Below are 10,549 nucleotides of genomic sequence, written 5' to 3'. Positions count from 1 at the left end.
ACCTCTGAAATGTAGTGGATTATAAGCAAAAGTAGTGGTCATTTTAAATTTCATATTCTTTTCCGGGACACACTCAAATTCAAATGAGCTTTATTGGCAATGAGAAAACATAGGTTTACTGTACATTTTGTACGTCAAAATACAATAAAAACAGTTGAAAATGTGTAAAGTATATACAGTGTTCTAACAGGGAATACAGCTTTTTTTTTTTTTTTTACGAAACAAAATAAATTGCAGTATTTCTTTGTAGTCACTTTGGGGCAAATAGTAGCATTTATTTGTAGTCACTTTGGGACTAATAGCAGCATTTTGTCTCAGGCCTTTTTAAATGGTATACAGGAGAAAAGAAAAAAAAACCTCAGATGAATTGAACATGGTGGACCCTCTTGTAAACCAGTGTAATGCTTTATGGTGTCGTCCACTCACAGTTAACAGTCTTTGTGTTGAGTTGTGCTTGAAATGTAATTCTGCAAACTGTTAATAATAATTACTTCAGTCAATCAAGTGGGGTCCGGGGACACCCAGGGGTCCTTGAGGGAGTTCCAGGGGGTCCCCAGCTAAATGATAGTTTGTAACCAAATGGTTCTGTAACTCTGAGAGTGTACAAATGCATTTGTACACTCTCAGAGTTAAATTAGCATTGATTTTACAATATAAATCGGGGGTCCCAGAGATAGAAATGCCATTAAAAAATGGCATGCATGTCAAACAGGGGGTCCTTGACATTGTCCACAGACTAATTAGTGTCATTTTGGGGGTCCTTGACATGAAAAAGACTGGGAACCCTGGATTACACACAGCACACACAATGTGTTGCATTCATCTCCAACACAAGGGCGACATCTAGTGGCGTGCTCCGCCCCCCCCCCCCCCCCCCCCCCCCCCCCTGCACACACCCAGGCAGCAACTGTCAGTTTGATTGATTCCAGCTGTTCAGTAATTGTTACCGCAGCGCCTCGTTGTTTGTGTTTGTTTGAGCCACAATGCGGCAAGTCACGGCAGATTTATTTTGGTGTTTTCCTGAAGTTGTGCTTAAGTTATTTTCTTCTAATGAAAAGGAAGCAGAGCTGAATGCGTTTTTATGGCAGAATGAAGTAAAATGCGGTAAAAAGCAGAAGAATTCAAGCCAGGAGCAGACTGACTTAACGTCGTTCAGGTAAACAAAGCTGCTAATACTAATGCTAGCGGGCCGTGCGTCTCTGAAGTTTAGAAAAGGTTTGTAAACCACTGGTTCACAAAACTTTTTACGTCAAAGACCCCCAAATAGCCAGCGGTCCAAATTGATGCTTTATTAGCTCCGCGGACCCCCTTTTGAAAAGATATGCCAGGGACCCCCCATAAGAGGGGGCTAGCAGTGATTCTCAACCCGGGCCCAAGCTGTGCATACCCACGGATACCCCATAATAAGTTGCGGGGCGGGTGGGCACCTTAAAATATATAGGCTACTCTAAGGTGGGCACCCACTGTCGTTATAGGAACCTTCCACCACTTAACTGACCCGTTTGACATGCATTAGTCATACGGACCCCCATTTAGTGACATTTATATCTGGGAAAATCAATGTTGATTTAACTCTTGAGAGTGTACGAACGGGTCCATTTGGTTCCATGTGTTACACTCAGAGTTACAGACCCGAAAGGGCCCATTTGGTTCCATGTACTCAGTCACAGACCTGTAAGGGTCCATTTGGTTCCATGTGTTACACTCTCAGATTTACAGACCCGTAAGGGTCCATTTGGTTCCATGTACTCTCAGTCACAGACCCGTAAGGGTCCATTTGGTTCCATGTGTTACACTCTCAGAGTTACAGACCCATAAGGGTCCATTCAGCTGTTGGGGACCCCCTGGAACTCCCTCAAGGACCCCTGGGGGTCCCTGGACCCCAGTTTGGGAACCACGTGGTCTAAAGTAAACAACAATGTTGAAGAAATGTTTAAAGAGAATAAAATAAATCTGCTCTTATGGGGGTCTATTTTGGGGGTGACATGAAAAAGTTTGGGAACCACTTCTATAAAAGGGGGCAGGTATTTATAAGAATGTATTCCTCTTCCTGCTCCTTTTCGCCTTGGGTGTATCAGATAGGTATGAAAGACATATGAATTATTATCTATTATGATTTGTACTGTATTGTGATACACTGTGCGAAAAAAAACGAACATAAAATAGCAGATGTACAAGCTCTCAGTGCAGTACAAAGTGATGCACTGTGAGCTTATAGATCTGTTTGTCTTTGCTAACTAGCCTGCAATGTGCAACACTAGGTTATTGTTTTAACCCATTTTGAACTGGAACCCATTTTGGTGTCGGCATCATGTTATGCTTTAGCTATTGAAAAATAGCAGATCTACAAGCTACGAGCTTGTATGTCTGCTATTTTTGAAAAAAAAAGAACGACTGACTTTTTTAAATCTGATCTCAGGTCAGAATGGGTTAATAATGGGATGAATCTAGAGTTGCAACACCCTCCACTGACATCCTATAAGCATCCAAAATGCAACCTACAAGCTTTGTAGAACAGCTAAAGCTTTAAAACACCAAAAGGGGTTAAAAAAAACCCTGTTTGGTCCCAAACCCACCTGATACAGTTCTCCTCTGCAGAGAACGCCCGTCAGAAGCAGGAGGGCGTGGTCAGCAGCTCCGTGGTGTATTTTACGGAGGACGGGCCGGCGCTGCCCGCCTCGGACCCTCAGCCCCTGAAGCTGCGTCGCATCCTGAACCTCACAGACCACACCCCCATGGAGACCCTGGAGGACATCTTCAGGAAGCTGGTCACCCGGAGCGGGTGAGTGACCAATCACAGCTAAGCATAACATCAAATCAAATCATACATTTATTTAGCCCATTTTGTTAGCATTATGTTATGCTTTAGCTATTGAAAAATAGCAGATCTACAAGCTCATAGCACGGCACCGAGTGGCGCGCTACGAGCTTGTAGGTCTGCTATTTTTGAAAAATTGAAGAACGACTGACATAGAAACAGCTTTTTCAGAAAACTGTTAGAATCTGATCTCAGGTCAAAATGGGTTAAATAGCACATTTAAAAACAATTCTCATTCTACCAAAGTTCTTCACAAGGCAGAATATAGTACAGTACAATACAATAGGACAAAGTAATCTGAATAGAATGGAAAGGTGCAAGATCATGCCGGGGATGCAAAGGCTTGTGAATATAAAAATGTTTTAAGTTGTGATTTAAATGACATTAAACTCACCAACACTGCAGCTGTAGGGGAAGCTTGAATTATCCTTTTTAAATCTGCCAAGCATTTGTGACTAAATTTGACTGAATTGATTTGAGGGAATCATAGCTTCAAATGGACATATTGGTTGTTCAGTTTGACCCACCAGTTTTGGAGATATGGCATATTTACATGTCTTCTGTGGACTCTAACATTACACCTAGCTACATGTCTAAGCATTTATTTCATATTTACATATCTAACATTACACCACCATGTTTGGGCATTTTTTTCATATTTACATGTCGATTTCAGCTCTGACACTTATTTCAGCCATGCTCTAGTACAGGGTTGGGCAACTGTGACGATGGAGAGGGCCACTATATTTCCACACTCACTCCAGAGGGCCGCATTGCATATTACTGTCGTAGCAAAAATAAACAAACAATTTTAGTACAGTGGTTCCCAAAGTGGGGTCCGGGGACCCCCAGGGGTCCTTGAGGGAGTTCCAGGGGGTGTACAAATGTACATTTGTACACTCTGAGTTAAATTAACTTTGATTTTACAACATAAATTGGGGGTCCCAGAGATAGAAGAGCAGCCTCCTCCTCTGATTTCATATCATAATGTTTGTAATAATTCATAATCTGTTCAATAAAAACATATTTGACAAAAAAAAAAAAATTGTGATTAGGTTCAGGTTCAGGTTAATTTATGTGTTTGTCCCCGAAACATTTGGGCCACATTTTCACGATTTTTCAAAAAATAGCAGACCTACAAGCTTTGTAGATCTATGACATAGGGTTAGGGTTAGGGTTAGGGTTAAGGGTTAAGTTTAGGGATAAGGGGTTTTAGCGGTGACGAAAATGGAGCCCCTAATGTCTCGGGCCATTTTACCCTCAACATCTTATTTACCAGTAAGACGCCCTGAGGGTGAGAAGCGCTTTAGGGCGTGGGAGCGTGCACGCATCCGCCTGGGTGACGGCAGATCAACTGTTCTGGCCATATATGGAGCGTGTCTTGAGTGTACAGGGTTTGATGAGGTCAGACGAGAGTTGTCTGGCCGGCTCCATATGTGCAGATCTAGGTGATGATCAGTCTTCTCCATGTATGGCTATCCAGGGTTAGATGAGGTCCGTGGCGTGATCTATGGTGGCGTGAGGCGTGACCATATTATAAAATATATATTCTAAAACTACTAACTAAACTATAGTTTTAAAGTTAGGTAGTTAAACTATCTAAAGCTAACTAACTAACTTTAAGTTTCTATTGCTTTAATTACCATTCAAGCCAGTTAAAAAAAGCTGTAATTTTGCACGATGGCAGTCTCGGTTAATTTTTTTTTTAAGTTTGTTTGATAAAACACACGGTTTTATTTTATCCACCACTAACACTGCTATTGTTTAACCCATTTAGCCCCGAGGATGATTCTGAATCATGACAGTTTTCTGAAAACCCTCCATGTTTCCATGTCAGTGGTTCCATCCATAGACTGTAAAAAATATGGACAAAGCGTTCCGCGGGTCTAACATGAACGTAAAATGAAGCCTGTCAGTCCTTGCAATGGAAGTCGCCATCTTTCTAGATCCGTTTGGGCCCAGCTGGCCATTGGCTGGCCCAGACAACGAGGCGGGACTTCCCCCCTTCTTCTTCGTTGGTTTTTATTTTGACTCGAGTGGGTGGGGGATCCCGTTCATAGACTGTAACGGTAGCCACGCCCCTCAGAACATGCGCGACTTTATGGTCATTTTTTTAATAAATGGGACCATAATTTTCCAAAAAGAATATTATGACATTAGAAATGAGACTTTAAACTAGTGACTGGAAGCAAAAAGTATTCATGACCATGTTTATTAAGGTAATACAGTCTAGGTGAAGTTGGGCCCAAATACATGGACTTCTATGGGGCTATGGGTTTTTTTGAGCCCAATGACAGCGCCACAACAGGCCATTATATGAACTTTCATTTCCTTAGTGGCTTCACAAAATATCTGTCTGACTGCCCCCCTGGTTCCATCCCAAACAGATTCATGTCGAGGACACCCAGAAATATATCATGTAATTGGCCGACGAACCCCATCTGAAAGCATGTTGTTCCAGGGTTCCTGTATTTTTCCATAGCTAAATTATAACAAAATGTTTAAAACACAAAGGGGTTCCTGCCCCAAAATGGGTTAAACGTTAGTGTTTTAATAGGACTGTTTATTGGACAATGTGAGGAATGTTTGACCTTGAGAAGCCAACGGTGTTCCAAACAGTGGTGGAAAGTAAATAATTAAATTTTAATACTGACTTATAGTGTGGGAAATATAGGCCTACTCCACTATTTATTTTCAAACTTAACTACTAGCTATACTTTTGCAGATTTGGATTATTATTACAAAACATGCTAGCCTACATTGTTCATTCACCACTACAGCCATACATTTGAAAATGGCTGATCTACAAGCACACAATCGCACACAATACAATGCGACACACTGTGAGCTTGTATTCTGCATAGCCTATACTGTTGGTCATTTTGATGCCAATACCTATTTACTTTTACTCAAGTTGTATAATCAATATAAATATAGATGGGCCTGTCAATCAGACTCTAGAATCAGACACTGGGTCTTTCACCTGCCATAGATCAGCCTGTCAATCACAGACTAGAATCGGACACAAGGATCGGATCAAGTTTTACAGCATCGTCATAATCGCTTGTTAGTTTGTAAGCTATATAAGCAGCTATAGTTTTGTTGTGTACACTTATTAAATATGTCAGTAATTTCTTATATGTTATATATTGATGTTATTTGTCATATCTAGCCTGTGATATTAGTATTAGTGATACTAATAATATCATCCTCATATCATATCAATGAATCATATCATATCAATTTGAGTTAAAAACTTTGGCTCTGAAATAATATATATTCAAAGATTCGTAGCGTAGCACTCTGTGCCATGCTACGAGGTTAGCATTATGTTATGCTTTAGCTATTGAAAAATAGCAGATCTACAAGCTCGAGTGGCGCGCTACGAGCTTGTAGGTCTGCTAGGGTTAGGGTTAGGGTTAGGTCTGTATACAGTATATCTGTATGTACTGTTAACTGGACGACACCAACTGGTGTCGTCCAGTTAACAGTTTTTGTATTGAGTTGTACTTGAAATGTACTGTAATTCTGCAAACTGTTAATAAATCAATCAATCAATGATGTGTCCTCTCTTGCAGGTAGAGGCAGCCAGCTCTCCTCCCCTGGGCCCGCCTCGCACACACACACACACCCACCCACTGTCCCATCTCCACTGGGCCCGCCTCGCACACACACACACCCACCCACTGTCCCATCTCCACTGGGCCCGCCTCGCACACACACACACACCCACCCACTGTCCCATCTCCACTGGGCCCGCCTCGCACACACACACACCCACCCACCAATAAGACGCCTGTCCGCCTCCCACACACACACACACACACCCACCCACCAATAAGACGCCTGGGGGCGAGATCACGTGCACGCATCCACCTCGTTGACGGGAGACTCCTGAACAGGTGAGCTCCATATATGGAGATCTAAGGGTGGTGGCTGGGGCACGGCTGCACAAATAACTTTGGGGCGGGCACGTCTAGAGTTTAAATGGACAGGTATCAGTCAACAGGCCCGTCTAGAGTTTAAATGGACAGGTATCAGTCAACAGGCACACGTCTAGAGTTTAAATGGACAGGTATCAGTCAACAGGCCTGTCTAGAGTTTAAATGGGCAGGTATCAGTCAACAGGCACGTCTAGAGTTTAAATGGACAGGTATCAGTCAACAGGCCCGTCTAGAGTTTAAATGGACAGGTATCAGTAAACTGGCCCATCTAGAGTTTAAATGAACAGGTATCAGTAAACTGGCCCGTCTAGAGTTTAAATGAACAGGTATCAGTAAACTGGCCCATCTAGAGTTTAAATGAACAGGTATCAGTAAACTGGCCCGTCTAGAGTTTAATCCTTTTTGTATTTTTTTTTTTTTCTTTTAAAGGAAAATAATGGCTGGTATCCTGGAACGACAGCGGTACAGGGTGGGAGAGGTTCAGATGTGATCAGGTGTGTAGGGTGACCCTGCCTGTGGGAGATGGGTTAGTTAGGCTGACCCTACAACTCCCTCAGGCACGCCCGGAAGGTTCTCTTCCGTGCGTGTGATGATCGGACTTCACTGTCTGGTTTCCACGCGGCCCTTTTACACCTGCCATCTCGTCTGGAAGTCCCCTGGTTGTCCAGGCGGCCCCTACTTACAACCTGCCATCTCGTCTGGAAGTCCCTTGAGGTAAGACATGATCCAGGCTACTAAAATTTACTCCAGCTATTTTTGAGGCCGTTCTCACAATCTGTTGGGTGTTATTTTCCCTTTATGTTCAGGTTTCCGTACCAGCTAATGATGGAGAAGGAGATAATTGACTCAATAAATGCACTGTAGAACAGTTTCATTAGAGATTTGTCAACCTGAAATTTGGCGAGCCTCCTCAAACAAAAGAGGCGTTGTTGGCCTTTCTTAAACAGCAAATCACAGTTTACATCGAATTTCAGCTTGCTTTTAAATGCAGTGCCTAAGTATTTGTAGCTGGTCACCAGCTACAACTTGCTCACCAATGGACAACACTGCTCTGGGGGGGGATCTCCTATAATAATAATAATAATATCTGGGACAAGTGGCATTTCTTCCTCAGCCTAGTGGGAATATGCATGCACAGTTTAACCGCAATCGGACGCTGCGTTGAGTAGTTTTCGCGATTTGTACAAAACGGGTACAAAGCGGGCTACTCCTGAAAAGTTTAGAAGCCAATCGTAGCCAATGAGGGTGGATTATGAGAAATCAAACAAACCCATATTGATCACATGACTATGGAGAGCATGTGTACCGATTTGCGTAAAAATTTCACGGGAATCACACGATGTGTTCATGATTTGCAGCATTTTGTTTGAAACTGAGCACTTTGGACTTTGGAAGACAATCTTAGCCAATCAGGATGTAGTCTGAGAAATCTGAAAGACCTGTTTCGTTGAATGGCTCTAGAGGGACTGTACCAATTTGCATGATGTTTGGACAAAATCTGTAGGTGTACTGTCCAAAAACGTGTTTTGCACAAAGCGGCCTCCTGGTGGCGCTATAACAGGCCGTTCTGGAGATTTTGGGGCAGAGGTTCATCGTTGGCATCCAGGGAAAATTTGGCATCGACCGGGTTAACGGTGCCGGAGATTAGCTGTTCACAGACGGACGGACGGACGGACGGACGGACGGAGTGCAAAACATACTCTCTCCCCACGCCTTCGGCCTGGTGGAGATCTACTAAAAGCTTGTAGATCGGCTATTTTTGCTACGACAGTAATATGCAACGTGGCCCTCTGGAGTGAGTGTGGAACTATAGTGGCCCTCTGGAGTGAGTGTGGAACTACAGTGGCCCTCTGGAGTGAGTGTGGAACTATAGTGGCCCTCTGGAGTGAGTGTGGAACTACAGTGGCCCTCTGGTGTGAGTGTGGAACTATAGTGGCCCTCTGGAGTGAGTGTGGAACTCTAGTGGCCCTCTGGAGTGAGTGTGGAACTATAGTGGCCCTCTGGAGTGAGTGTGGAACTATAGTGGCCCTCTGGAGTGAGTGAATGAGTGTGGAACTATAGTGGCCCTCTGGAGTGAGTGTGGAACTACAGTGGCCCCCTGCTTAGGCGTCTGGGAGAAATGCGAAGCCCTGTGCGAGATGTCGGGGGGGGGGGGGGGGAATAATACTTAATTAATACTTACTTTTGCCTTCCCTTTCCTACAAATATTATGCCAGCTTCTCATCTCCAATGAGTAAGAAATTGACATGCAGCCCAATTCAGCAGCTTAACAGTGTGAATGTAGAGATTGTGGTCCTCCACATTGTGTTATTTTATTTGTTGTAAGGAAGCTATATGTAGTTAACATGACATGAGTCATGTCAAGCAAGCTGTCACAGGAGGAGTCTCTGGGGCTGACACCCTCTCCTCTCCTCTCCTCTCCTCTGCTCTCCCCTGTAGGCCAGAGGCACCACTGGTGGTACTTGAGCACCTTCTGGTGGTACACAGAGGAGTCACACCTAGCTGTTAATTGAATATTTGAGGACGGATTAATCGCATTATAAATGTCATCAGTTGTGCTGATTAGTGATTAGACTGAGTTTAGTCAGAGCAGCAGAATTATTGTCTTCTAGGAATGGAAAAATAAAGGTACTCATTATGCAGAATGTCCCATTTAAAGTTTACAAATGTATTAAAAAAATGAAAATAGCCGATCTACAACCCCTAACCCTAACCGCTGCGACATGTTGTGCATGAGCTTGTAGATCGGCTATTTTCAGCGGGGTGAAAGAAAAAAACAGTCATTCCGACGGCATCAAGACCCGCCGAAATACATTTCAGTCGACTAAATCAAGGGTAAAAAAGAGGCTGAAAATAGCTGATCTACAAGCTCATGCACAACATGTCGCAGCGTGACACTTTGTCAGCTTGTAGATCTGCTATCTTCAGCATGCAACCAAGTGTAAAATGACTTATACTGGATCTCTTGTCCACAGTCTAGTTTTCATTTGTTGACGAAATTGTCAGTATATTTAGTCTTAGTTTTAGTCATCATGGCTTAGTTTTAATTTAGTTTTTATGTACATAGTTTTTGTCAGTGAAAAAAGGGTAGTCGACTGACGCCAGTCCCGCCCCCTTTCATGACGACGCCAGGCCCAGGAAATGATTCCCAATGCATGTTTACATTTCAAAAAGTATTTATTTAACGACCTTTAAGCGTCGTACGAAGCCAACTCGAGTCGTGACAAATCATGACAATAAACACAATATTTTGGACCAAACAAATGATTACAAATAATAAAAAAAAAAGAAGTGTTGTAACCTGCCGTTTTTTAAATCATTTCTAACTATTTGTTCGGCCCAAAACATTGTGTTTATTGTCTTGATTTGTCACAAGTCGAGTTGTCTTTGTCCGCAGCGTATAAATATAAACGTCTTTAAATAAATACTTTTTGAAATGTCTATGAGGAAAATGAACAGGAGATTAGCTGTTCACAGACGGACGGACGGACGGACGGACGGACGGACGGAGTGCAAAACATACTCTCTCCCCACGCCTTCGGCCTGGTGGAGATCTACTAAAAGCTTGTAGATCGGCTATTTTTGCTACGACAGTAATATGCAACGTGGCCCTCTGGAGTGAGTGTGGAACTATAGTGGCCCTCTGGAGTGAGTGTGGAACTACAGTGGCCCTCTGGAGTGAGTGTGGAACTATAGTGGCCCTCTGGAGTGAGTGTGGAACTACAGTGGCCCTCTGGTGTGAGTGTGGAACTATAGTGGCCCTCTGGAGTGAGTGGGGAACTCTAGT

The sequence above is a fragment of the Protomyctophum bolini genome (assembly GCF_963924005.1).
Source record: "Protomyctophum bolini genome assembly, chromosome: 18".
Lineage (NCBI taxonomy): Eukaryota > Metazoa > Chordata > Actinopteri > Myctophiformes > Myctophidae > Protomyctophum > Protomyctophum bolini.
The sequence above is the reverse complement of the archived record's forward strand: the minus strand, read 5'-3'. Positions refer to the sequence as shown.